Genomic DNA, 25,191 nt, shown 5'->3' on the forward strand with positions numbered 1-25,191 from the left:
TCATAATGAATGCTAAACAGGGTGCCAGGGCAATAGTTTAAACCGTGATTATAGGACATCTGTTAACTCCAAATTTAAAGTTTATTATAACAAACATAATAATAAAGACACCGAAGAGGTTTAAAGTTTCAACATGTTATTAAACAAGAAAAATATTTATATAGTCAACCCTTCCTGTTGCTGTTAGAAAATGAGATTATGACCAGGTCCCAGCTGTCCCCTAGTTAGATCTTATTTCAGGAAAAGTATATAAAATAAACATAATCAGTCACTTAAAAACTATAAACTCAAAAACTGCAAATCTCACGGTTCCAAAGACTAATTTAAAAATAACCTTTTGAAATGAAAGAACCCCTGTTTTAGGATAGCAGGTTGAGCACAGAAGTATTAACCATCCAGCAATTTTAGGTCATCCAAAATTAGACATGTCTCACATTGGCTATATGTTTTGTTACAAATGGGAATGGAAATTTTTTGTGTAACTCAGAGTTCATGCTGGGAAATCTGCAGTGCAAAGTTCCCTTCTGCCAGTTCTTCTCAAGGAAGTTAGAATCGTGGTTACCTGGCAGCTTCTAAACATCATAATCCTACACTTCAAATTTCTAATTCAACATAGTAAATAGGTATGCAGTATAGAACTGTGCCATTATTACAATTATAAAATCTGTTTATCAACTAATGGTAAAAGAGAATAAAGGTGAGCTTACTGACATAAGCAGTTAATCAATTTTGAACCCAGACCATTCTGAGGTCATCAGATTTGTTCTTGTATGGCTTTTTTTCCATGGACTTCAGAGAATGATACATATCTATAAGTTCCTGAAGTGCTTTGAAATAAAAGGTGGCCTTTTTTGCGAAAAGTCTGGAGAGAAGACAGTCATGCCACATAAAGCAGAGACCATAATAGTTATTTTCCAGATCCATAAAAATTCTATTTCTTTCTAGGCAATCCTTGATAACGGCTTGGTTTTCGCAGCACATATACTAAAGCTGGAACAATACAGAGGAGATTAGCGTGGCCCCTACGCGGGGATGACACGCAAATTTGTGAAGCATTCCACATTTTTGTGTACTAGTCCTTGATTTATGTAAACTGTCATGAACATATAGGAAAAAGAAAGTGTTCTCTTTGAGTTAAGATGACATAGTTCCCAGGAGCTATGTCATTTCATCAAAAAAAGAGATAAACTTGGGTCAAACATGATGAGTTCTCATGAAGTTAAGGATAACTCAGAAGATTATGTTTTCTTACTCAGAAGCCACACTCTTTTCAAAACTATCAGGTGTTTTGTTTATATGTTTTAAATATAGATCATATGTAGTGGTGTGTGTTACTCCAAGAGTTTCATCCTGTGACTAATAGCTTCATTCTGTGAGCTCACAGTCAGATCTATGGATAGAATGGGGAATTCAATGTGTGGCCTCAGCCTTCCGGGTTCCATAGTTTGACACCCCAGCCAAATGCATGCAAATGATGTCAGAAATGAAGTTTGCATTTGGGGCCTGGAAGGCCTGTTCCCTGTTGTTCCCTTTCCTCTCTCAGATATCTTCTTGTTTTTTCCATAAAAATCTCTGAAGTCTCCTGCATTAAGGGCTTATTTCTGCCCAGAGTGGAGACATACCACATTCTTCTGCGGACACACATGCAGGCCACAGGTTTGTGAGAAACTCCTCTATTCTTCATTCATGCTCAAGCACATCCCAAGAAACTCTGGATGGAAGAATTTATTTCTCACTCCAGAAGAGATGATGACCTCCTCTGAGCTTGTTTCCAGTTCCCTTCGACAGCTTAGAAGAGGAAGAACAGGCATTGGCTGCTCCTTTGCTATGTGGAATGAATTTCCCTATGGCTTTGGTAGGCAAAAGGAAGGGCCTTACACAGAGTATTAGGCCCTTTGTGGCACAGCCAGACCGCTTGCACAAAGAACCAGAGAAGCAGTAGCCCTCAAATATATAACAGGAAAGGGATGGTGATAAAATAAGAAAAAAAAAAACAGGTACTGAAAAAAATAAGTCTAATAACACCAAGTTCTCCAATACAATTCACTTGGCTGGTGGAACAAAATTTTACCCTTTCTCTAAGCATCTAGACATGTGGTGGGCAACTGCGTGGGGCTCTCAATATTTCTTCCCTCTGATAAATGTATCAGAGACGAGTTTCCCTAGAAGAATGGAAGGGAGCATTCAGGATTGTGTGTGGTTCCTATTCTGCTGAGCCAAAAAAAAAAATAAAATTAGACTCACCAGAAAAAAAGACACACTTGCCTACCTCACATTTTTTTTCTTTTGTTGTACCAGTATGAGGTGCTTTTTAAATCAAAGTAAATTATAAATGCAGAGCATGACTTCTCCCCCAATGTTCTCTTTGTGCACCCAACACATGAATGGACACTTATCCTATTTGACTTTTTAAAAATTCTGTATAATATCATAGAACATCAAAATCAGATATAAATATCTCCATAGGCCTGAATGAAATCATCCAGAGCTCCAGATGCCACTGGCTTCAAAAAAGCAAACTACCCAGCAATTTTCTCTGGAAGCCTGATATTAGTGCTCCCCCAGTTAATCCTGCACAGAAAGCTGTGAATTGCCAAACTCATGGGCGTCAAGCTTGAACAAAGTGGCCCTGGAAGCATGGGAAGAAAAGACTGACTGTCCAGACCTGTGAGGGAGATTGACATGGGAAAGATCAGTCTTAAAGCAATAAGGTAGGATCCACAAAGGAATTGAACACGTAAATTACAGCCTTGAGTGTTAATTATCAAGATGACATTTTTGGACAGGGGTCATCATTCTGCGAGGCACTCTGCTAGCATGGGAGGCTTCTGAAGGCAAAGAAAGAAAGTAACTTCTGGCTGGGTGTAGTGGCTCATACCTGTAATCTCAGTATTTTGGGAAGCTGGGGCGAATCACTTGAGGTCAGAAGTTCAAAACCAGCCAGGCCAACATGGCAAAACCCCATTTCTACAAAAATTAATTGGGCACAATAGCACGTGCCTATAGTCCCACCTATTTGGAAGGCTGAGGTGGGAAAGCAGCTTAAATCCAGGAAGCAGACGTTGTAGTGATCTCACCACTGCACCACTCCAGCCTGGGTGACAGAGCCAAACCCAACCTTGTCTCAAAAAAAAAGAAGAAAGAAAATTTTAAAAAAAGGAACAAAGCAACTTCTAGGAAGAATGAGCCATTTGACAAACCTCCAACTTTTCCTTTTCCTTCAATTCTCATGACAATTTTATGAGGTTCCTAAGGAGGATTCTTAACATATCTTCACATGAATAGACTTACTAAAATAACTGATGTTCTTCATTCTCTTTGTATGTGTTTGGATGTTCACAGCCAGCAGGGAGGCTGTTTACCTGAATGTTCACCAGTTTTGCTCTCTCCATTTGAGGTCTTTGCTTACCAAACACCAGTTGCATTTGCTCACAAACCAGTTGCAATTATAATTAGATAATTTAATAGAGTAGTAATGAATGCATCAATGAAATAGAGTGAAAAATAAAGATGTTTCTATAAAAACTAAATTGAATAATCTGAAAGAACTCATTTTAAAGGCATGTCATTAAAATTAAAAAACAAACTGCAGTCAAATTACTCATCATCTAGACAAGTATAAAAGAACAGGTGTGGGGATAATGGAAGTGGGAATAAGGCCTAGGAGGATTCTGTGCTTAAACTTATTTCAGTCCATTTAAAAACAAGAAGGAAAGTAAGAAATCTCTGGCAATTCATCATGGATATTGGTTTTGAAAACATAATAAAGGAAGGGCTCTAACCAGTGGACTGTATTTCAAGAAAAGGCCTAGTCTTACATGAAAATATTGAGTAATAAATACATTTTATGTGCTCAGTAAAGGATTTCAATTATAATATATACTATTACTTCTTTCCAATTGAACTGGTTTTTTGATTGACTAATGAACTAATGGCCCTGATTGTATCAGGCATGAGGGTTTCCACTGAATTCCATTTTACATATGAGGAAAATGAGAAACAGAAAGGGTATGTGATTTCTCCAAAGGCTATAGCTAGGTAATGGCAAAGCTAAAAAATGACTTTTTGCTGTATCCAGAGTGGATTTGGCTATATTCTATGTTTAGACTTATTAAGTTCCTTATATTCTTTACTTTTCATCTCATTCTGCACTTCTGGCTTGTAGGCTTTCTGCCTAGAGATCCGCTGTGAGTCTGATGGGCTACCCTTTGTGAGTAACTTGACCTTTCTCTCTGGCTGCCCTTAGCATTTTTTCCTTCATTTCAACCCTGGTGAAACTGTTGATTACGTGCTTTGGGGTTGCTCTTCTTGAGGAATATCTTTGTGGTGTTCTCTGTATTTCCTGGACTTGAATATAAGCCTGTCTTGCTAGGTTGGGGAAGTTCTGCTGGATAATATCCTGAAGAGTGTTTTCCAGCTTGGATTCATTCTCTCCATCACATTCAGGTACACCTATCAAACATAGATTAGGTCTTTTCACATAATCCCATATTTTTTGGAGGCTTTGTTCATTTCTTTTCACTATTTTTTCTCTACTCTTGCCTTCTTGTTTTATTTCATTGAGTTAAACTTCAATTTCTGATATCCTTTCTTCTGCTTGGTGGATTCAGCTATTGAAACTTGTGTATGCTTCACAAAGTTCTCGTGCTATGTTTTTCAGCTCCATCAAGTCATTTATATTGTTCTCTAAGCTGTTTATTCTCGTTAGCATTTCGTCAAGACTTTTCTCATGGTTCGTAGTTTCTTTGCATTGGGTTAGAACATGTTATTTTAGCTCAGGTAAGTTTGTTGTTAAGCACTTTCTGAAGTCTGTTTCTGTCAATTCAACAGACTCATTCTCCCTCCAGCTTTGTTCCCTTGCTGGTGAGGAGTTGTGATCCCTTGGAGGAGGCGAGGCGTTCTGGTGTTTGTTGTTTTCACCCTTTTTGCACTGGTTTCTTCCCATCTTTGTGGATTTATCTACCTCTTGTCTTTCTAGTTGGTGATTTTCGGATGAGCTCTCTGAGTGGACGTCCTTTTTGTTGATGTTGAAGCTATTTCTTTCTGTTCTTTAGTTTTCCTTCTAACAGGCAGGCCCCTCTGCTTCAGGACTGCTGGAGGTCCACTCCAGACCCTGCTTGCCTGGGGATCATCTGCGGGGGCTGCAGAACAGTAAGTGTTGCTGCCGGTTTTTTCTTCAGTTATCTTCATCCCAGAAGGGTACCCGCCAGATGTTAGCCTGAGCTCTCCTTTATGAGTTGTCTCTTTGGACATACGAGGGTTGGGGAACTGCATGAGGAGACGGTCTGTCCCTTATAGGAGCTCAAGTGCTGTGCTAGGAGCTCCGTTGTTCCATTCAGAGCTGCCGGGCAGGTATGTTTAAGTCTGCTGCAGTGGAACTCTTCACCACCTCTTTTCCCAGGTGCTTTGTCGTGGGAAGATGGAGCTATATTTATAAGTTCCTGATGTGCCGCTGCCTTTTTTCAGAGATGCCCTGCCCAGCAAGGAGGTAGCCTAGTCACAGTCTGCCAGCAGGCAGGTCCAGGGCAGCTACCACATGGTTGCTACAGGCTGTACATCTTCCCCCAGATAAAATGACCCTTTTAATAGCAGGAGTTATGTGACCTATCTAAGGGAAAGGAAAGATTAAGACTTTGAGCAACAAACTCCACTCCCTATTCACATCACCCTAAAGATTTCCCTTCAAAGACACTCAGAACGTTCATGGTCTAGATGCTGACCAGATTTTTCAGTGAGTCAGGGCAATATTCTTTCTTCTCTCATTTTTCCTAAAATGGGCCTTTTGGCCCATTTCAAGCAATACTTCCCATTTACAGCCTACTAATGGCTACAGTGGTGGAATTTTCAGGTTCTATCTCAAGACAATGTGAGTGATCTGGGCAGATCTTCTCTGCCAGTCACCTATTTATGAAGGCATAAATCCATCTCTTCTGAAAATGCTATTTAATAATATTATTAGTGGCTTCTTATGAGTTCACATCTCCAATTTACCCTAGTTTGAAACAATGATTATAATTAACTAATAAACTTTTATTGAGTGCTTGGTATATTCTGGGCATAATGTGAAGGCTTGTAGCACTTTGGGAGGCTAAGGTGGGTGGATCACAAGGACAAGAGATTGAGACCATCCTGTTCAACATGATGAAACCCCACCTCCACTAAAAATACAAAAATTATCTGGGTGTGATGGTGTACACCTATAGTCCCAGCTACTTGGGAGGCTGAGGCAGGAGAATTTCTCGAACATGGGAGATGGAGGCTGAAGTGAGCTGAGATCATGCCACTGAATTCCAGCCTGGTAACAGAACAAGGCTTCGTATCAAAAAAAAAGGACTATTTTAATTAATCCTCTTAATCCTCAAAATATCAGAAATATCAGTTAAATAGACAGGATTATCTCATTTACCTGGGAGGAAACTGAGTTTCAGAGATTTGCTCAAGATCATGCAGGCCAGTCAGTTCTAGGACATGAGAGAAGATGGAGGGGATTGTTGCCCAGCAGCCAAAAGAAAAAAAAAGCACTTCTAATTCCAATGTCCCATGTCCCATGTTATATGAAGCATAACTTTCCCATTCTGCCTCTGGAACCAGGACGATCTCAGTCAAAACCTAAATGTAGGCCACAGAAGGACTACTCAATGTCCTGTATTTCAGGCTTTTTATTAATTCAAACTCATAGTTGGTTATTCCCTAGGACTCCAGGTGTATCACAGTTGCACTCAGTTCAACCAGCTCACCACTCTTAGGAGGAAAAATCATAATAGAGCAGCATTTTCAGTTTCTCTAAAGACTAATTTTGAGTATGTTCTCAAACAATGGAATGTTAGGGGGTTATTCGTTCATTTCATTAATAAGCAGCTAAAGCAGGAATTTATAATGGATGGCCCAGCTGAACCCTAATATTTCACTACCCCCACATCGTCATGATGCAGCTGTACAGAACAGTGTGAAATCATGAGAAATAATGAGTTGTCCGTGAAAATATCGTAGGTTGAAATCCTAATGAGCTCTTTAGGCTGAAAAGCGTAAGTATTTCTATTTCTATAGTAGGAGCTTATACAAATAAACCTGTATATGTAAGTGTAATATAAAATCAGAAAATGGTAACAGGAATATTAGGTGAATCTTTCTCTTCCATGCATAGTCCGGAGTTGTCATACCCAGGCCCAAACCCTCATTCCATATCCCAGAATGAAGAAATAACTTTGGCCCATTTCTAAGAGTATTTGCTTCTATTGATTCCATTTTAAGTGACCTCTACGTTTTCATTAAAATATTCCGGAACACAGGAGATAGTTTCATGTGGCATATATCTAAGTTTGTAAGAAAAATAGGTCGAGATGAGGTGGCTCATGCCTGTAATCCCAGCACTTTGGGAGGCCAAGGCAGGCGGATCACTTGAGGTCAGTAGTTTGAGACCAGCTGGCCAACATGGTGAAACCCTGCCTCTACTAAAAGTACAAAACAAAAAAAAAATTAGCCCGCATGGTGGCATATGCCCATAATTCAAGCTACTCAGTAGGCTGAGGCAGGAGAATTGCTTGAACTTTGGAGGTGGACGTTGCAGTAAGCCAGAATCATGCCAATGCTGGAATCGTACCTGAGTGACAGACTGAAACTCTGTCTCAAAAAAATTAAAGCTTCTCTTCTGTTGAGCTGTTATATTTTGAGCCTGTTTGTCATGGCAGGTTAGCCTACCCTATCTAACACATAGGGGAATAGCATGTTTTGGGAGCAGGGGAGGTAGGATGGTACACTGGACCAGTCACAGTAGCCCAGGCAGCCACTGGATTCTGCCACATAGCATATCCCCGCTCCTCCAGATACCTTCACATCTTGCCCCTTCCCAGGCCCAGCTGCACTTAGAAAATGGACCCAAGGAACCACCTGTTACTCCAGCCCTGGCAAAACTGCTAGAGGGGAAGGACCCTACAGCCATTCTGGAGACTTTCCCAGATATTTGAAGCCAAATAACCTGAATTGATTTGGACTTGCCTGCGATTTTCCAGTGCCTCAATTGTATCGTAAAAGCCAGCAGTTTCATAACTCATCTACTCACTCATTCACCCATGGGATTTCTAGTGATTCCTTCTAGTGACAGAGCCACCAGGTCCTTAGAGAGGGGATGTTTAAATATAAAGGTTTCATCAGGAGCTTCCCTGATTAACCTGTGCAGCAAGTACTTTGTTTTATGAGAAAATGTTTGACTTTTCCTACTGGTGGATATACAGAGGGGGCAGAGGAATTCCTATGTGATATTTAGGTGTGTGATGAACACCTACAGTGGAGATGTGAATATCTACATCCTGAAAACAAACCTAGAGTTAGCAAAGGGAATACAAAAGATATGGACAAGGATCCAAAAATTTCACATACACACTGGGTGTCAGGATAGTGAAACTATTATGTAAACCAAATCCATTAAACACACTTAAATACCACAAACATTAGTGGAATCCTACCTTAAAAACAATACTTAATCAGCCTTTCCAAAAACTTTTAAAGTAACTGCTAGATCACATCAAAGTTCAAACTTTCTGAAATAAACTAACAGCCCCCTAAGAACTGTCTGGAAAGCCTTGGGAGATAATTGGAGAATTGAAAGATGTTAAGTTTTTGCAAATATTTGGAATTCTCAAATATCTTACTGATGATAGAAGTGTGAACGACACTTTCTCTTTTTTATACCTTAGAATATAAATGATTTTTTTTTTTCTTTTTGAGACGGAGTCTCACTCTCTTGCCCAGGCTGGAGTGTAGTGGCGCGATCTCAGCTCGCTGCAACCTCTGTCTCCTGGGTTCAAGCGATTCTCCTGCCTCAGCCTCCTAAGTAGTTAGGACTATAGGCACGTGTCGCCAAGCTCGGCTAATTTTTTTTTTGTATTTTTAGTAGAGATGGGCTTCACCATGTTAGCCAGGATGGTCTCGATCTCCTGACCTCATGATCCACCTGCCTCAGCCTCCCAAAATGCTGGGATTACAGGCGTAAGCCACCACACCTGGCCTAGAATGTGCTCTTAAAGACAAAAGGGAAAGGTGACCACATTTAATACGAACTATCTAGGGTCCTCTGATTATGCCTACAAAGGAAAATGGCTCAAAGACCTAAATGTTTGAGCAAAAACTATAAAACTGTTAGGAGAAAAATAGGGGGAAATCTTCATGACATAGCTTTGGCAATTATTTCTCAGATGTCTTACCACAAGTGGAGGCAATTAAAAATTTCTCTATTTAAAATTATAGTGACAAGGTAGAATGGGAGTGTAGGGGCTAAAGGATGAGAAAGCAGGGAGTTAGTGTTTAATAGACATAGAGTTTCAATTCTGGAAGATTAAAGAAGTCCTGGGATGAATAGTGGTGACAGTGGCACAACAGTGTGAATGCTACTGAACTGTATACTTAAAAGTGGTTAAAATGGTAAATTTTATGTTTGTTTTAAATAGATAAATTATTACAGTGAACATTTGTTGACTGTATCAAAAGACACTATCAACAGACTGAAAAGGTGATCCACAGGATAAGAGAAAATATTTGCAAGCAATATATCTGATAAGGGGTTAACATAAAGAATATATAAAGGACTCCTAAAACTCAACAGCAAAAAATAAGCAACCAAGTTAAAAACATGGACAAAGGACTTGAATAGAAATTCATCTATAGAAGACATACAAATGTCCAATAAGCACATGAAAAAATGTTCAATATCACTAATAATCAGTGATATTGTTTGGTTCTGTGTCCCCACCCAAATCCCATTTCAAATTGTAATCCTGATGTGTCAAGGGAGGAACCTGGTGGGAGGTGATTGGATCATGCAGGAGGTTCTCCCAAGCTGTTCTCATGATACTGAGTGAGTTCTCATGAGACCCAATGTTTTAAAAATGTGCCACTTCCTCCACTCTCTCCTGCCACTATGTAAGACGTGCCTGGCTTCCCCTTTGCCTTCCACCATGATTGTAAGTTTTCTGAGGCCTTTCCAGCCATGCAGAACGATGAGTCAATTAAACCTCTTGTCTTTATAGATTTTACTCAGTCTCAGGTATTCTTTATAGCAGTGCAAAAATGGACTAATACAATTATGGACAAAAACACAATGAGATGCCACTTTATACCTGATTAGATGGTTACTATCACATGCACACACAGAGAAAATAAACATTGGCAAGGATGTAGAGATATCAGAATCCTTATGCACTGCTAGTGGGTATGTAAAACAGTGCAGCCACTTTGGAATACAGTATGGCAGTTCCTCAAAAAATTCAATAGTGAATTATCATATGATCCAGCATTCTGAGTATATAACCAAGAGAATGAAAAGCAGGAGCTCAAACAAGTACTTTTATACCAATGTTCATAGCAGCATTGTCAACAACAGCCAAAAGATGAAAGTAACCCATGTGCATCCACAGAAGAATGTATAGACAAAATGTGGCATATACAAACAAGCAGAATATTATTCAGCCATAGAAACAAAGTACATTCTGACACACACCACAATTGAGACAAGCCCTGAGGACACGGTGTTAACAGAAGTAAGTTAGTCACAAAAGCACAAATGCTGTGGTTCCTCCACTTACGTGAGGTACCTGGAGTAGTCACATATACAGAGACAATGTAGAATGGCGGTCTCCAGGTCTGGGGATAGGAAAGTAGGGAGTTAGTGTTTAGTGAATACAGTGTTTCAATTCTGGAAGATGAAAAGAAATCCTGGGAATGAATTGTGGGTACAGTGGCACAGCAATGAGAATATACTTAATGCCACCAAACTGTATACTTAAAAGTGGTTAAAATGGTAAATTTTATGTTATGCATATTTTACTACAATTTTTAAAATAATATACACTTAATACTTTTTTTTTAAGAAAAAAAGGTAATTGCACATATAATGAATTCTGAAAAACCCACTTTGGCTGGGGGCAGTGGCTCATGCTTGTAATCCCAGCACTTTGGGAGGCCAAGACAGGCAAATCACTTGAGGTCCAGAGTTCAAGACCAGCCTGGCCAACATGGTGAAAACCCATCTCTACTAAAAATACAAAAATTAGCTGGACATGGTGGCATGCACCTGTAATTTCAGCTACTAGTGAGGCTGAGGTGGGAGAATCATTTGAACCCAGGAGGCAGAGCTTGCAGTGAGCCAAGATTGTACCACTGCACTCCAGCCTGGGCAATGGTGTAAGACTCTGCCCTAAGAGAAAAAAAAAAAAAAACACTTTAACCTTAGTTACATATGTATATTAGAATTAAAGATTTCAAGGCCTTGAATTATCCAGAAAATTTACGTTCATCGATTCAGTCTTTTGTGAAGGTAAATAATCTGCTGGGAAATTTTATTCCCATTAAGTAAAAGAGTTTGAACGAGCTTATTGTGGTCATGTTTTGGAGCGTTTTACTCTGATCCATGCTCTGTGACTGTCTTCTTCATCCACAGTGGTCCTTTGTGTCTTGCCCTAATACTAACACCACAGATACCAGGGATAATGTGATTCTGAGTCTTCCTACAGCTGACTGGAACAACAACAGGCACCTGACTTAAGATGGGTCAGTCAGTCAGAGACCTTTGTCAATAAATTTGGAATTGGGAAGAAAACAAAATGATGGCAGGAGAGAACAAAGACAGTGAAGATGTGATAGATAGCTTCTGAAAGTGCTCCCAGTGATCTCTGTCTACTGAAGTGGATGCCTCTCCCATCAGTTCAGTGTGGGCTGAACCTAGTGTCTCATTTCTAACAAATAGAAAAGGTAGAAGTGAGGGAATGTCATTTCCATGATTAGGATTCAGGATGACAGAGACTTCCATCTTGCTTTTCATCTCTAATCTCTCTCACTCACTTGCTCAACCTGATGGGAACCAGCAGTCATGTTGTGAACCACCCTAGAAAGAGGCTCATGTTGCAAGGAATTAAGAGAGTTTAACAGTCAATGAATCCAACAATCTTCAAGGAATTGAATACTCCCAACAGCCAGGTGAGTAAGTCTGGCAACACATCCTCCATCAGTGAAGCCTTCAGATGAGACTGCAGCCCTGGCCAACACCTTAATTGCAGCCAAAGCCTCACGTGAGACCTTGAGGAAGAGGTACCAGCTAAGACACACCTAGATTCTTGCTTCCAAAGAGACTGTGAAATGATACAAGTTTGCTGTTTTAAGCCACCAAGTTTTGGAGGCATTTCTTACACAGCAATAGGCAACTAATACAGAGAAACAGAGGCAGTGACCCTTTTGGAAATGATGTTTAAAATATATAAACACGGCAATTGAGGACAGCCACGCTATGGCATGTAGATGAGGGTGAAGAGAACTGGGTCGTAAAAGAAAAAAAAGCCTTTAGGAATAGACATGTGAAAAGCAGATACAGAGTGTGAGTGAGAACACAGAGCAGCCCCCAGTGGCTTACCAGTTCCCCATTCCAGTTCTTCCCAAGGCCTGGCTGCACTCCTGTCTTTGTGTTTTGTGAAATCTCTGGTACTTTATAATAAATTGTCTTTACTTTCTTTATTTATCTCAGTTGGTTTCTATAACTTGCAATCAGAATCCTAAAAACCTAGGATGTACCAAGTTGCACAGCTGTGATTTTTGAAGGCAGCCAGACTCTTGACAATGAATTTGGCAGTTTAAAGAGGCTCTTGGCTTCAGAAGCACCCAGATGTTCTGAGCCACTTAACTTCAGGTCAGAAGAAAGTGAGCCAATTTCAAGAGTATCTACTTCTCAACCTACTGCTCTAATCAATGATCAACTATGGCAAAATCTATTCCATATTAGGTGGTTTGGATAATATTCGTTCAGAACTTAAGAGATCCCAGCTGAAAGCTGTTTGAAATACAAAATATTGCTATTGACACAGAACAAATTGTTACCCTTTCTTCTAAAAAACACAGTCATATTTTTGGAACTCCCTTATTATGTTACATGATGGAAATACATATCCAGAGGAAACATATTTTAATTCTTAGAAACAGCCTAACTACATAAAATGTACTATTCTATCTTAATCCAGTTAGATCTCTTTACTGTTTTCTGTTTTAAAGTCATGTCACTGCCTAATCACTCACCATCTTAACAAAATTCAAAGCAGTTTACATCTTACAGGCTTGGCAATAAAACAGAGACTTAAAAGCAATAAACATCTTTGAAACAATTCATCAAGCCCTAAAAAGGTGCCAGAATGAGTTTTGGAATGATAAGTCTGAACTTAAAAATCAAAATTTGCTCTCAGTCTGGGTCTTAAAATGTCACAAATACATTTTTATAGCTAAGTTATAAACTTTGAAAAATAGCCTAGACATCCAAGCAAATACAGACGCACTGCAATGGTTCCTCAGTGCTGTCAGGACACCCCCTTGGGGTCTCTTCATGTGTATATCCACATGTGTGTGTGTTATCTGGATTTTTACCTTATTTCCACATGCTTAGCATTCATTCTTATGTTGAAGGAACATGTCTGGCATGATGCAAAACTGTTTATCACTGGTGCTCCCCTACTTCCCCCTGTCCCCAGGCTCCTCAGCCATGGTGAGCACCCCATTTCCCCTTCCTGAGGGCTATGTCACAGGCAACAGGAAATGGGCAAAGTGTCATGCATTAGAGCGAGAGAGCGTGTTAAGAGAGGTTGAGTAAGCTTGTTGTGGTCACGTTTGGGAGTGTTTTTCTCAGATGCATGTGACACTAACAGCCTTCTTCATCCATAAAGGTACCCTCTTCCTGCCTACTGCTGACTCTGCCATGCTGTTATGCCATGAGTCTGCAGATCCACTGTAGCTGGCTGCAACAACGTTAAACATCTGACATAGAAGGCATTCCGACCCATTTTATTTCTTTTTTAGTAGTTTCTAAATAGTTATTATTCTATTCATCCTCAAAACAAATTCTCAGGGCAGGAGTTGTCAATCACTGGTTAGACTTTTCTTCCATCCCAATTCAGCCTTAAACTATAACTGGTTAGTGTTCTGTCCCTCCAGGCCCCATCTGCCCGCTATGCTTAGTTGATTGTCATACCCATCCATGGGCAGGTCCTTTCTACCTGCCCAGTTGATCAAATTTGCATAGTCACAGTCACTATTAGCAGGCCATGGGAGCCAGGACCTTGGCTGCAATTGTCAATTGGTCTACCATTGACAACTGAATAATAGCATAAAGAGGTCTCTCTCGAATAATAGCATGAAGAGTTGTTGTTAGTTTTGACATTTATAATGACAATAAAATTAAGAATATCTGTATAAGAATATTAAATGAAGTATATGCAGTTTGCTAATTTTTTTACTTTGGAGAATATGTGCCTGTGCATATCCTCAGCTCAGGAATGTGTATCACCACCCCCCGCTCCCCCACCATACCAAAGAGTCATTTTCTTCTCCCTCAGCTTGGAGGCCTCTTTCCTCCAGATATCCAGATCACTCCTTCCTCTTCTTCAGGTCTCTGCTCGGACATTGCCTCATTGCAGAGGCTTTCCTTCACTGTCCTCTACCAAATAGCAATCCTTACCCCTCTGCCACACACTCCGTCTTTCTTATCCTGCTTTATCTTTCTCTATGCTTCTATAACACATTATTGTTCATCTTCTTTCACTAGGACCTAAGAATTATGAGGGCACAAACTGCTGTGTGGCCAGAGCCTGGAACACAACCTAGCATTCAGGAGGGTCTCAATAAACATCGGTGGTAGGAATACATATAATCATTATATGTATATTTATATATATATAAATTTATATATATAGAAATGATTGTATGTATTCCTATATATTTATACATACATTCAATCTTTATTTCTCTCTCTCTCTCTTGTTTTTGACAGTGTCTCACTCTGTCACCCAGGCTGGAGTGCAGTGGTACAATGTCGGCTCACTGCAACCTCCCAGGCTTAAGCCATCCTCCCACCTCAGCCTCCCAAGTAGTGGGGACCAGAGATGTGTGCCATTATGCCCAGTTAAGTTTCTGTCTTTTTGGTAAAGACAGGGTTTTACTGCTTCTCAGGCTGGTCTCCAGCTCCTGAGCACAAGCTATCCTCTGCCTCTGCCTTGCGAAGTGCTGGGATTACACGTGTGAGCCACCGTGCCTGGCCTATTTTGTCCTTTTCCAAAAGTTGTAAGATAGCTCTGAGCCAGGAAAACCAGAGGAAGTTCATTTTCTTTGTTCCCTTGTCTTCCTTTTACCCAAATAATCTTCAGATATGGGATTCAAGTACCTTTTGGCTTAAATAAGCATTGAGGAATTGGCATGGGGACTTAATCGCCCTGTGTGATATTGTTTCTGTGGGAAATATGTTCCAACTTCCAAATGACTGACTCACAGACACTGCTCTCCAAAGGTTTCCTGCCCCAGTACTGACTTTTATAGGAATTTGCAACTAGCTATTCAGAATTCAAATTTGGAAGGTTTATGCCCTTGCCAGGCACAAAGCCCAGGTATGCTTGGGATCATACCTAGACGCTACTTCATTAAGCACACTGTTTTACCTCTTTTGATTTGGTGGCACTACATATACTCAAATTTCTAAGTTGGCTTTTAAGAAAAACTCTTTTATTTTACTAACATCATGGGTATTTATATTTCATAAAAACAAATCTGAATAATATAATTATAGAGAACCCACAGCAATGTGAATTAACTTTATTAGAGCTAGAAATACGCATAAGTCAAAATACTGTCAATGTGATCTGTTTTAAGGCTTCCACAGTACTTTGCTGGACCACAAATCTCTGCCTTCTCTATCACACAGACTGAAATTACCATCATTATTATTTCATTCTTAGGTGAGGAGCGCTTTATCTTCAATGGATTCTTAGCTAGTATGTGAGTAAGAACTGAACTCACTCCAGCAGTGCCTGTCCTCCTAATTATTGCTGAGATGAAACAAAGTATATGAATACACATTGTGTATTCTAAAGTACATTCAAAACCTATATATTAGTGGGATCAAAATAATTATCCAGCCAAATCAAGCCACTCTGCTTAGGAAAAATTTCCTCTCGTATGACGTAGGAAATAAAAGCAATAACAACTTTTAGGCAAAGGAACCATTTTAATTACAGTTTTGTTTTATTGTTTTGTCTTTGCTTTTATTTTATCTTATATTTTGGTGTTTTTTTCCTGAAAGTTATTTTATTTATTCTAAAAACTCAGTGTGTGTGTATATAAATATATATATATTTTATTTATATAAATATATAATATATTATGTTATATATAATTATATATATTATATATATTATAAAATATATATAATATATATAAAACTATACATGTATTGTTTTATTAGATATATTTTATATATATATAAATATATGTATATACTTATATACATATAAAGATATATAATATATATTTTATATATATAAATATATATATAAAGTATATATATAAAAGGTTTTATATATATATTTTATATATATAAATATATATATTATATATAAATAAATATATATATACTTTATATACATATAAATATATATATAATATATATATATTATATACATATAAATATATATATTTTATATATAAATTTATATATAATTTTATATATATATATATTTTTTAAATTTATATATATATATAAAACCTGAGCCTGAATTCTGTAGAAACAGAGCCTGAAATAAGGCTTTTGTGCCAACATGTTATTGAGAGGGTGAGAAAGAGGTGGAGTGAGGCAGGGAAGGAGGGTGAGCAAACAGAAGGGTCTCCAAACAGCTGCTCTTCACGATGAAAGGACTGCTTGGTGTCCTGGGAAGCTTTGGAGAGGATGCTTGATGCTGCTGTGTCTTTCAACCCTCTCTCCAGAGGGAAACAGGAAGAAGAATGATTTTACCAGCTTCCATCTCCTATTGATTAAAATTTGTCTGTGAGGTGTTTTGTTACCCTCCACTTCTCAGTTACACACTTTTCATGTACGCACTGAGCAGAGACAGGGAAGCACTAGGGTATTTGCATGGCCTGGGTGGAAGAGGAAGCACCCAAGCAACAAAAGGGAAGAAATCAGAGCCCTGGATTTGTAGCAGAAGTAGTAGCAGCAACCAAGCTCCACGGCTTTAAGCAACACCAAGGCAAGTGCTTGGGTCTGGATGATGCCTAAACACATGTTCTACATAGCAGAACCCAGAAGGAAGCCACTTTAGTCTTTTCTTCCACCACTTGTGCAGAGTACACTTGAGAAAGGAGAGCATTTTTTATTCTAGCTGCAGAGAGCTGCACAGAAGCTAACTGTGATGGAGATAATTAGAGGTATAGAGTTGATCAAAACTTGATGTGTAACGAACGCTCTGAGTAGTTGCAGACAGAGAGAGTGAGAATTTTCTGCAAATCAGTAAGTCAGATATAATACGAGGGAGCAACTTGATATAGATCTGTGTGACAGGCACAAGAATACAGCAAAAAGATGAGCTGATGTGGTAGAGAAAGATCCCAAATAGCCAAAGTAAGACAGTTTTTGTGCCAACTAAGCTTCATCTAGCCTTAGAACCATGATTTACTGAAAATATATACATATGTAAATATATATATATATACCAAAAAAACAAAGTGTATATATATGTATAATTTTGGTGTGTATGTATGTGTGTATATATATATATATATATATATATATATATACACACAAAAAAATATATATAAATACCAAAAATTATACATATATATATATATATATATATATATGCCAAATTTGGTCCTGGCAGAGCATAAACCTTCCAAATTTGAATTCTGAATAGCTAGTTGCAAATTCCTATAAAAGTCAGTACTGGGGCAGGAAACCTTTGGAGAGCAGTGTCTGTGAGTCAGTCATTTGGAAGTTGGAACATATTTCCCACAGAAACAATATCACACAGGGCGATTAAGTCCCCATGCCAATTCCTCAATGCTTATTTAAGCCAAAAGGTACTTGAATCCCATATCTGAAGATTATTTGGGTAAAAGGAAGACAAGGGAACAAAGAAAATGAACTTCCTCTGGTTTTCCTGGCTCAGAGCTATCTTACAACTTTTGGAAAAGGACAAAATAGGCCAGGCACGGTGGCTCACACGTGTAATCCCAGCACTTCGCAAGGCAGAGGCAGAGGATAGCTTGTGCTCAGGAGCTGGAGACCAGCCTGAGAAGCAGTAAAACCCTGTCTTTACCAAAAAGACAGAAACTTAACTGGGCATAATGGCACACATCTCTGGTCCCCACTACTTGGGAGGCTGAGGTGGGAGGATGGCTTAAGCCTGGGAGGTTGCAGTGAGCCGACATTGTACCACTGCACTCCAGCCTGGGTGACAGAGTGAGACACTGTCAAAAACAAGAAAGAGAGAAAGAGAGAAAAAGAAAGAAGGAAAGAAAGAAAGAAAAGGAAAGGAGGGAGGCAGTGAAAGGGGGAGGGAAGGAGAGAGGAAGAAAAGAAAGAAAGAAAAGAAAGGAGAAAGAAGAAAGAAAGAAAGAAAGAAAGAAAGAAAGAAAGAAAGAAAAGGAAGGGAGGGAGGGAGGGAGTGAGGGAGGGAGGGAGAGAGGAAGAAAAGAAAGAGAGAAAGAAAGAAAGAGAGAGAGAAAGAAAGAAAAAGAAGAAAGAAAAAAGAACGAAAGAAATAAAGAAAGAGAGAAAGAAAAAACAAGAAAGAAAAGAAAGAGGGAGGAAGGAAGGAAGGAAGAAAAGAGGACAAATTTGGCTTTAACCTCATCTCACTTCAGCTCTTTCCTACTTTTCAGATTTCCTCCTGAAGACCTACCTCTCAAAGCAGGGAGTCCACACTTACTCCACACCCACCACCCACTGCTCCATCAGGTCCTGCCTTGAGGTCTTTCTGTGATCACAGGACCTTCCCCTGCTCAAAGCTGCCCATCACAGATGCTCAGGATGGGCACCATCTGCCCAACTACTTCACATGATTGTGGGACTCCCCCATCACACGCCATCACCCTGCCAGGAGCTTAGACCGTTGAAACAGGTCGGTTTTGCACAGAATGTTGTTAACATAAAAGAATTTGTTAACATATTACATAACCTGAGGAAGTATCCCAGGGCCTGACACACTTGGGGTGACCACCCTTATAGACCAAACCACATTGTAGATACATTGTACTGCAGTGATGTAGAGATTTCCAAACACCAAGAGACAGAGATCAATGAGAGTCTTTTTTTCAGCTCCTAATTCCCTATCAAATGGCAGCCTGTTTAGGACAGATTTGTTTTCCCGGACTCTGTCTTCTGTATCAGCTTCCCTGAGATGACTCTACTCTCCATGATTTCTTGACTTCTGAAGTTGCAGTTCTTTCTAAAAAGAAACAAAGGTGGGGTGTGTTTTCCCTGCCTCCTATGGCTGTTCCTGGGCCTCTGCTGGAAGGAAGAGAAGACAGAGGAGGCCTGGACAGCAGTTGTCACCTGGACACATGGATGACTGTTCATTGGGGACTGATTATTGAACATATAAAATAAAAATCTAGCTAACTATGACTTCTGTTTTAGACAAAAATATGAACTTCTTTATTCACCAAAATGTTTAAGTCATGAAAAACGCCAGACCTTTTCCATGAAATGCAAAGATGACTGTTCAGTCCTTCTCTAAGTCAGCACAACGAACAACGACCTTTGCATCTGGAATGTAGGTGCCTCCCAGTCCTGTTGACTGCCATCTCCTGCTTCCCCACCTCTAGGACCTAGAGCAGTGCTCTGAGGACAAAAGGTGTTCAAGAGGTGGTCCTATTAAAAGTCAGTTTACCAAAACTCCTAGTTTCTCCTCTAAAAGCTACTAAACATATCCAAAGGTGGAAAGAAAGTGCAGGTAACCAATGACAAGGCCTTCCCCCACCGCCCCCCCACCGCCCTTAAGCTTGGTCATGGAAAGGAACAGAAACAGAACCAAGCACCATGCCTCTAGCCCACCAGCTGTCCAACCTGGCAGTCCTTGAACCAAAACCAATTGTGAATCAAAACCCAGCATGTTTCTAACTCCCACCACGGATGAGGTAGAGAATGTCAGCTGGGAGCAGATGGGAAGGGTCAAATCCCAGCATTGTCATCGGAGCCTGTTACTCCAACGAGCCTGTTAGACGCTGCAATCCAGCATCTTAGAAGGCTGCAGATCCCTACATAAATGGGAGGGACAAAAAAGAATACAAGGGACCATATGGGGCAAGGAGCTCGCCCCCACCCCCGGAACAGCGGTTCAGGATGGGCCTGAGAGTACTCTGGGTTCCTGTAGAATAGGCTATGCCTGGCAGTCAGGGAGCACCCTAAAGGAGGACTGAGCTGCTTAGGCACAAGACAGACATAGGAGGCAGCAGGCAAGGCCCTAGAGAGGAAGCCACCACGTCACCAGGAGCCCTCAGTGTTGAATCAGCAACTTCATTTCCTTAGAACATTCCAGAAGTGTCCTTCTCTCTAAGATGAAAGATACCACCCACCCACCTCCACACTCTCCCCAAGTCTCAAGGCTCTCTCTGTTATTGTGTGGATGATAAACTTAGCATAAAATGAAAGGACTGTTATTAGATGTGTATTGGGCACTCATGTTCCTGCCTTGTCCTTCTTTCATTACTTATGAAAGATGGGAAAAGCTCCAACCTATCTCTCTGAGACAAGAAGGGTAAGATAAGATGTGGGAGATCTCAAACAAGAGCCTGGTCTGCCACAGCCATGCAGTGGCAAGATGCTCCAAGAGGAAAGTGGAACCCAGGACTCTAGACTACATCAGCATCACCGCTTATCTGTGGCTCTCCTATCAGCCCTGTGATTGTTAATATTGTCAACTTGGTTGGGTCGAAGGATGCAAAGTATAATTCCTCAGTGTTTCTGTGAGGGTGTTGCCAAAGGAGATTAACATTTGAGTCAGTGGACTGGGAGAGGCAGACCCACCTTCAATCTGGATGGGCACCATCTAATCAGCTGCCAGCATGGCCAGAACAAAGCAGGCAGAAGATGGAACAGCAGACGCACTGAGCCTTCTGACATTCCTCTTTCTTTCCGTGCTGGATTCTTCCTGCTCTTGAACAACAGACTCCAAAGTCTTGAGCTTTGGACTCTTGGACTTACACTAGTGGTTTGCCAGAAGCTCTCAGGGCTTCAGCTACAGACTGAAGGCTGCACTGCCAGCTTCCCTACTTTTGAGACCCAACTTTTGGGACTTGGACTGGCTTCCTTGCTCCTCAGCTTGCAGACGGACCATTGTGGGACCTTACCTTGTGACCGTGTGAGTCAATCCTTCTTAATAAGCTCCCCTTCATACAAACATGTCAATCCTCCTTAATAAGCTCCCCTTCATATAAACATCTACCCTATTATTCTGTCCTTCTACAAAACCCTGACTAGTATGAGTCCCAACCGTGGAATTTGTTTTACAAAGGAGATATCTTTCCGTACAGTCTTCTCCTGCCTGGTTATTGGTCTAGTGTGGATATCTGCCTTCTTGTGTTTCTGATACATGATCAAATGATTGGGATAAATAGTGCTTATATATTTTTATTGATGAGGAACCTCACACATAAGAACATAAACCTGATAAAGTCAAGCCAGGAAAAGAACAGAATTTGGCATTTGCTCCTAAAGAAGGGCCTCACGAAGTAGCTTTAAACAAAACTTTGCTTCATTCGAGAACCCACCTTCTCTAGAGAATACCTGTTGCAGAGATTAAGTATCACTTATCCCATGAATTTCAGCATGATTCATTCAGCAAACATTACTGAGTGCCTGTTACGTGCAGGGCTCTGTACCAGGCACGGGAAGGCAGTGCATAAAACTAGACGTGGTCTTTGCCTCCCAATTCTAAGAACATGCCTCGTGATTGGTAAGAATCTGGGGATCTCTCTTCCCTTGGACCCTGGAAGGGAATATGATATTCCTGATAAAGACTTTGAGTTTCCTATGAGACGCTTCATAATTTGCTCAGGAGAGGAGCTCAAATTTACACTAGAAGAGAAACTGTGAGGTCTCCAGTGAGTTTGGGGTAACTGTGAAATGAATAATTGCCAGTTGGTCTGTGGGAAGATCAATTCCAACACAAAGCATGAAAAGAAAGTCTGGAGTCAACTGACATCTGCACCTTCTTCCTCCTCCCAGTAGCATCACCACGCAAGTGGTTGTTACACTTGACATGCTCCATTTCCTTTTGGTGATTTTAGTGAAGGCGAATGAGTTTGACAAGCCATCTGAAGGAAGAAGGAAACCTGTCCTTCTGAGCTAGTCTTTTAGATGGCTGCATTGAGCAGTGCAGATTGACAATGGTCAAAGCTGTTGGGCTCAACTGCAGCTACGGGTTCTGCTGTTGCCTGGTCTATTCACTCACCCCATCTAGGCTTTAATTTCCAGAGCCTTTAGCAACACGTTTTTCAACAAAATGCAGATGACTTCACTTTCCTTTGCCTTAAGCTTTATGTAACCTAATAATGTGCACTGAGTAATACTACTGCCCTCCAATAAAAGGCAGTCTGCAAACATCCCAGAATATCACGTCACTTTGACTTGGATCGTAATCACCTATTAACCCTCTTATTGAAATCTCAGTTTTGTGAAAACTTGTATTCTAGAACCCTGTTCAAAGCTACAGAGCTGACCTGAATACCCTCAACAATGCTTTCTATATTTTATATTTGGCTTTCAATAGCTGAAAATGCCATAGCTTCACTTCAGGTTGGTTTTAGAGTTGTTTAACTGTTCTCCTTTCCTCTGATGCCTAACTCATTATCTTAAAAGCCATAGAAGAGTTAACTCATAAAGGCTGATTATTCAGGGCACCTTAAATGGACAGAGTACAGAGCTTTCGGCAAAACCTTGGGGATTTTTCCAATAGCAGCCAACCATAGCTATACAAACACATAGTAATGAAACTTGACTGTGTCACACTTTCAAACAAGCGTATGAAGGTATAGCACTGAAAAACTTGAGATTCTCTATCCCTGGGGCTCTTGGAAAAAGACTCTCTTCTTTTTCTGCCTATACGTTATCAGGAAACTGGAGTCAAAAGTACAAAATGACATAGTTTGTCTCTGGGCATGCCTAGCCCAGTGCACTGGTGCCTTATTACAAGTTCCTATGGCTTTTTCCATTCCCTTATGACAAGGGGCCCTTACCTTCATTGCAGGACATCCCTCTACTGACTTATAAAGTGTAACGTTAGAAACCATTTCTGCTGGGTGCAGTGGCTCATGCCTATAATTCCAGCGCTTTCAGAGGCCAAGGCAGGAGGATCTCTTGAACCTAAGAGTTAGACACCAGCCCGGGCAATATGTGAGACCCCATCTCTACTAAAAAATAAAGAAATAAAAACTAGCTGGGTGGGGCAGCACATGCCTGCAGTCCCCGCTTCTCAGGAGGCTGAGGTGGGAGGATTGCTTGAGCCAAGGCTGCCGTGAGCCATGATTACTCCACTGTACTCCAGCCTGAGTGACAGAGCAAGACCCTATCTCAAAAAACATGTCAAAACAAACAAATTTATGAAATAATACAGACATTTTATTTTTCTATGAGACACTTACTTCTGCTGATTCTATAAGATCATTTGAAACAGGTTTGCCCTGCTCTGGAGTTTACCTCTTCACATCCATGTTTCCCATAGCGAACCAAAATTCTCTTCCTTTTCTTTGAGGAACAATTTTCTTTGACACACAGGGTTTTCTTTCAAGCTTCTCATTTTTATTCAGTTACTACTTTCATTTGTTTATTCATTCTTTCAATAAGTGTTTGCTGAGGGTCTGCTAGAAGCCAGAAATCATTCTTGGGCCAAAGATATGGTAGTGAAAAAGACAGACAAGATCCCTATTCTCAAACAGTTTACAGAGTAGGGGATAACAGCTTGAATCATCAAGCGCTAAAGGCCTTACATTCATTACTTCCTTTCATTCTCACATAGTCACACGAGAGAAGCATTAATATCCTTAATTTACAGGTGAGAAAAGTGAAGCTCCTCATAGCATACCCAAACCACCCCAGCCATCAGGATAAAATCTGCAACTGAATTGGGACCCACTCACTGCTGCTAGTTATCAAGATCTAAGCAGGGGACCAGGAGCCACCTGGACCCCACCATCCAAAACTGTTCCCACGTGGGCCTCTCCCCTTTCCCTTGGCATTACCATCACATGTCTCAATTGCCTTTCTTCATTGTCTCAGAGTCTCCTCAGTAATTCCCTTTTACGCAGAACAATGACTATATCTATATTCATGATTACTTTCAACACATGATTACCAAATGGGAAAACATCTGTAACATAGCAGGTTTCCTTCCTCTCTTAATTGTGGGGCCAGCAATCAGAGGAACTTTAATATTTAATATCTAAGCAAAATACTTAATGATTACAAAGTGATGCTCCACTTTTGATGTAAAATCAGAGTTAAAGTGAACTCTAAGGAAATGCCTGACACAGAGGCAGGCCAGAGGCTAGAAGAAAGAATGCATTTAAACTCATTAGAGCTGACCTATATAACCAACTTGGGTCTCAGCTCTGGTTTTTGCTTTGCTTTTGGTTTATGAATTATACACAAAATTTAACTCAAGAAGATAAACGAGGCTTTTCATTTTCAATATCCCTCCACACCCCCACGACACAGATAAGCTGATAAACAGGCTGCTAATTTTATTAACATTTTGCAATGTATGATTCAGTGTTCTTCACTGTAAAAACCAAGCTTCCTTACTTTGAATATTTACCTTCTTGCCCCATTGTGCTTCGCCTCCAGTAAGAGTTGGAGTACCGCCAATATTGTTCTCCCTGTGACAGGTGACAGATTTCAGGAATTATCAGAGTATATCACTAAGTGATCTTTTATACATTAAAATGAAATACCAGGACTGCCTAACAGATGACAGCTTGAAACTAAGGAGGAACAATTTCTATTTGTAATAAATTACCATAAGAATCCCTGCCTATGAATATTTATAGAGGGTCACTAAGAGTAGCTTGACTTTACCAAACCTGTTTTAAAATGAGCCACCCCTCAAAATTTGATAGCATTTGGTTTTTGCTGGTGTCATCACTGTTTATGGAAGGAAGATTTGAGATGTCTCGTTAGGCTTTGGAGGATTTGCTCTGCACAGCAGAAGACAGTAGAGCCAAAAAAGTGACCACTCCTCCCAAAACAATGTGAAGTAAAATGATGATTTTAAAACCCCTAGGTTTGCTGGCTGAGGGAAGCTAGATCAGACACTGACAAGGCAGCTTCAGATAAAGAGTGGAACCAAAAGTATAAATAATGCTATGCTTTAAGAACATGTTTTCACATGCTGCTGGCATGCT

General features: G+C 40.2%; 1 long non-coding RNA gene and 1 other non-coding gene across 2 annotated transcripts in view; both read left to right on the top strand.

Moving 5' to 3' along the window:
• Positions 1–25,191, top strand: part of LOC119472608 — a 247,208-nt gene that overhangs the window by 87,348 nt on the left and 134,669 nt on the right. The window lies entirely within an intron of this gene.
• Positions 964–1,067, top strand: LOC119472610. Its single transcript, XR_005201758.1, has one exon. It is a non-coding gene; the product is annotated as a U6 spliceosomal RNA (small nuclear RNA).

This window comes from Cebus imitator, unplaced genomic scaffold (genome assembly GCF_001604975.1).
Source record: "Cebus imitator isolate Cc_AM_T3 unplaced genomic scaffold, Cebus_imitator-1.0 Scaffold108, whole genome shotgun sequence".
Classification (NCBI taxonomy): domain Eukaryota; kingdom Metazoa; phylum Chordata; class Mammalia; order Primates; family Cebidae; genus Cebus; species Cebus imitator.